Consider the following 5,249-nt stretch of genomic DNA (forward strand, 5'->3'; position numbering starts at 1 on the left):
ACTGGAGCAAGCGCTGTGCACGCTGCATGGCACTGATGAGCACAGACAGGAGCAAGCGCTGTGCACGCTGCATGGCAATGATGAGCACAGACAGGAACAAGCGCTGTGCACGCTGCATGGCACTGATGAGCACAGACAGGAGCAAGCACTGTGCACGCTGCATGGCACTGATGAGCACAGACAGGAGCAAGCGCTGTGCACGCTGCATGGCACTGATGAGCACAGACAGGAGCAAGCGCTGTGCACACTGCATGGCACTGACGAGCACAGACTGGAGCAAGCGCTGTGCATGCTGCATGGCACTGATGAGCACAGACAGGAGCAAGCGCTGTGCATGCTGCATGGCACTGACGAGCACAGACTGGAGCAAGCGCTGTGCACGCTGCATGGCACTGATGAGCACAGACAGGAGCAAGCGCTGTGCATGCTGCATGGCACTGATGAGCACAGACAGGAGCAAGCGCTGTGAATGCTGCATGGAACTGATGAGCACAGACAGGAGCAAGCGCTGTGCACGCTGCATGGCACTGATGAGCACAGACAGGAGCAAGCGCTGTGCACGCTGCATGGCACTGATGAGCACAGATAGGAGCAAGAGCTGTGCACACTGCATGGCACTGATGAGCACAGACAGGAGCAAGCGCTGTGCACGCTGTATGTCACACCTCAGCTACATTGTACACTGCCTGCAGTGAGTAAGCTTTGAAAGAGGATTATCAGACCAGAGAATTTTGTTTCTCATTGTCTTAGAGACCTTTAGGGTCTTTTTTGCTGGCTTCTTTCTGTTTGTCCTCACTTAATCCATTCTTAGACTGGGTAAATACCTGCATCGTGCATTCCATCACTGGGGCAGAACTACAAAAAAAGATATTGCCAGATCACTTAGGGCCCTGATAGACTGTGTAATAGGCCTGTGTTCATTGGCTGATCATGTGGTTTTGATAAGTAAAGAAAATCCTTGTTTTTCGGATGCACTTTACCATACAAGCAAAGGGCCACACAAAAGATCCAGATTGTTTGTGGGACCTTTCGCGCACCCTGGTGGAGACGTGTAATTTGGCTCTTCTCTTGAACTTGTGTAATAGGGACCTAACATGACATTAATGATGCAACCCCGGAAGAAGCCTTCATTGGTGAAACGTTGGGTGGCGGGTGGCTGTAGCATTGTACTCTCTGCTCCACTTGGTAAAGTATTTCCTTATATTGTCTAGCTTAGGGTTTGTTCTACTTATAATGCGCTTTTGATCCCCTGGGGCTCTCTCTTGCTCTTTGATTTTCTGTATTTAATTGCGATCCGAGCATTGCCGGATCAGTTCCTAATATCTATTCCACAACCCTTGAGCCGTAGCCTCCCTCATTAATTCATGGGAAACAATACTTATGTGCACTATTTATTTAACTCTTTCCCTGGCAGACAAGCATAGCCCCCGTTCTTCTCTCTCAGCATCTCTTGGATTCATGTTTACTACTATATATGTATTCTTTTAAATTATTTTAAATGTCTTGTCATTTTTCATATTAATAAAGTATACTTTGTGTCAATTATGTCCTGTTTGACGCCTTTTTCTTTATGAATTATTAATGATGCAAGACAGACCACAATGAAGTCAATGAGGTCTCAAGTTTCCAACTAGGTATCTGACATTATACCAGAAAGTTCAGTGAAGCATTTTACATTATTTTATCTGGCATTTTTGATGAAACCTGCAACAGATGCATCAATAATGGAACCTTTGACATAGGTGTGAACCCAGCCTTAGCCTTGAGTTCAAAAACTGAATTTGTGAACACACCCTTACAATCCTTATCAATTACGACTATGAAATCATGTTCTGCAGTAGTTGCAGATTTGTAAATTACTTCTATTAAAAAAATCTTAATCCTTCCAATAGTTATTAGCTTCTGAAGTTGAGTTGTTGTTTTCTGTCTAACTGCTCTCTGATGACTCACGTCCCGGGAGCTGTGCAGTTCCTATAGGGATATTCTCCCATCATGCACAGCTCCCGGGACGTGACATCATCATTGAGTAGATAGACAGAAAACTTTCCGGAGCCAGTTTATATATATATAAAAAAAGGTTTTGCCTGGAATACCCCTTTAAATAATACACACCAAAAAGAAAGCTTTTTAGGTGCTCGTCTCAAACCATATCTAACAAATATGGTACTGTCTCTTTTATAAATATCCTGTATTTCAACCTTTTTTTTTATTGACAAGTAAGTCTCTACAAGGCTTTGTTATTTAGCTTACAATGAGTGCTAAGGGATTAAGGAAAGTTGTTATTAAGCACTTTCAGTAATCTTCCGTCCATCATGTGAAGGTGCAGAAGAATAGAAACTATTGAAGGGAACGAATGCTATGTGCATTTAGTAAATTACAACATCTTCACTATGCATCAAAGAAAATTTCAGTTAGAAATGATAAAACTGCCTCATATAGACTTCATTGTATATATTCTTATCTTCACACAGTGAAGGCTTTGTGATCCCTTTTACAGTATGACTTCTACATTTGTAACATCTAATGGTTTCTCCATGACACATATTTTCACATGCCAAAAATTGTGTCAGATTCTACTCAGGCCAGCTTTTTTCTGCACCTTAAATTGAATGTAAAAAATGCCTGCGGTTTGCAGTGATTCCCCCCCCCCCCCTTTGATTACACTTGCATTTTTTGTCACTTTTTTTTTGTTTTATTATATACTGCCCTTTCTCTCTGATTTTAGTTCTATAGAGAAGCCCATGAGGAAAATCCAAAGCTTTCAGCATGCTACACTTTCATAAACAAATTCATTTCTAATATGCAACTAAAATGTCTCAAATATATGTAGACATTTAATATAATAATATGAAATATATTACTACCGTATTTTTCGCCGTATAAGACGCACTTTTTCTTCCCCAACTGGGGGGGAAAAGTCGGTGCGTCTTATACGGCGAATACACCCCTATTGCGGCGGTCCCTGCGGCCATCAACGTCCGGGACCTGCGGCTATTACAGGACATCACCGATCGCAGTGATGCCCTGTATTAACCCTTCAGATGCGGCGATCAAAGCTGACCGCAGCGTCTGAAGGGAAAGTGACACTAACACGGCTGTTCAGTCGGGCTGTTCGGGACCGCCGCGATTTCACCGCGGCGCTCCCGAACAGCCCGACTGAATAGCCGGGTTAGTGCTTACAGGACACCGGGGGGGGGGGGGGACCTTACCTGCCTCCTCGGTGTCTTCTCCGTTCAGGGATCCCCTGTATGGCCGACACTCTCCTTCCTTGTCATCGCCATGATGGCGGCGACGGAGAGCGAGGATACCCGACCGGCAGCAGAGACGTTCCGAAGCGATGGGGACACGGCGACAGCGATGGAGCGACATCCAGGGCAGCGGTGACGGGTCCGGAGCGGCGGGGACACGTGAGTATTACCTCCTATGCAGTGGTCTTCAATCTGCGGAGCTCCAGATGTTGCAAAACTACAACTCCCAGCATGCCCGGACAGCCAACGGCTGTCCGGGCATGCTGGGAGTTGTAGTTTTGCAACATCTGGAGGTCCGCAGGTTGAAGACCACTATTGGGTTCAAAATCTTTATTTTTTTTAGATTTTGCACCTATAAATTGTGTGCGTCTTATACGCCGCTGCGTATGGTAATTTCATCACACTGCAGAATTTATACTCCTTAATAAAATCTTAATAAAGTACACCCATAAAAAAAACTATATTTTAAACAGTTTTTTCACTAGTTTCACAATCATCACTATAGCACATGTGTCACGATTCGGCTGGCAGGAGGTGGATCCTCTGTGCCAGAGAGGGATTGGCGTGGACCGTACTAGTGGACCGGTTCTAAGCTGCTACTGGTTTTCACCAGAGCCCGCCGCAAAGCGGGATGGTCTTGCAGCGGCGGTAGCAACCAGGTCGTATCCACTAGCAACGGCTCAACCTCTCTGACTGCTGAAGATAGGCGCGGTACAAGGGAGTAGACAAGAGCAAGGTCGGACGTAGCAGAAGGTCGGGGCAGGCAGCAAGGATTGTAGTCAGGGGCAACGGCAGGAGGTCTGGAACACAGGCTAGGAACACACTGGGAAACGCTTTCACTGGCACGATGGCAACAAGATCCGGCAAGGAAGGGAAGGGGAAGTGAGGTTATATAGGGAAGTGCACAGGTGAATACACTAATTAAACCAACTGCGCCAATCAGCGGCGCAGTGGCCCTTTAAATCGTAGAGACCCGGCGCGCGCGCGCCCTAAGGAGCGGGGCCGCGCGCGCCGGGACAGGACCGACGGAGAGCGAGTCAGGTACGGGAGCCGGGGTGCGCATCGCGAGCGGGCGCCACCCGCATCGCGAATCGCATCCCGGCTGGAAGAGGTATCGCAGCGCACCCGGTCAGCAGGTCTGACCGGGGCGCTGCGATTGCGAGGATGTTGCGAGCGCTCCGGGGAGGAGCGGGGACCTGGAGCGCTCGGCGTAACAACATGAAAGCCCATCGGGAGTTTGCAAAAAAGCACCTAAAGGACTTTCAGACCGAGAAACAGGATTCTTTGGTTTGATAAAACTTTTTTTTTTCATTTTGTAAGAAATGTCTGGAGAAAACCAGGCACTGCTATCACCTGCCCAATACCATCCCTACATTGAAGCATGGTGGTGGCAGCATCATGCTGTTGGGGTGTTTTTCAGCAGATGGGGCAGGGAGACTGGTCATGGTTTAGGGAATACTTAGTAGAGTAAAATATAGATATAGTCTCAAAGAAAACCTGATGCAGCTCTGGGCCTCACACTTGGCTGAAGGTTCACTTTCAAATAAGGCAAGGACCTTAAAGGGGTAGTCCAGTGGTGAAAAACTTATCCCCTATCCTAAGGATAGGGGATAAGTTTGAGATTGCGGGGGGTCCGACTGCTGGGGCCCCCTGCGATTTCTCTGTACGGGGGCCAGGCTCTCCGGCCAGATAAACGGGTGTCGACCCCCGCACGAAGCGGCGGCCGACACGCCCCCTCAATACATCTCAATGGCAGAGCTGGAGATTGCCGAAGGCAGTGCTTCGGCTCTGCCATAGAGTTGTATTGAGGGGGTGTGTCGGCTGCCGCTTCGTGAGGAGGTCGACACACCCCCTTCCCGCGAGCTGTCGGGGCTCCGTACAGGAGATCGCAGGGGGCCCCAGCGGTCGGACCCCCCCGCGATCTGCAACTTATCCCCTATCCTTAGGGTAGGGGATAAGTTGTTCACCACTAAGTCACCACTGGACTACTCCTTTAAGCAC

The sequence above is a fragment of the Hyla sarda genome, chromosome 1 (genome assembly GCF_029499605.1).
Source record: "Hyla sarda isolate aHylSar1 chromosome 1, aHylSar1.hap1, whole genome shotgun sequence".
Classification (NCBI taxonomy): Eukaryota; Metazoa; Chordata; class Amphibia; order Anura; family Hylidae; genus Hyla; species Hyla sarda.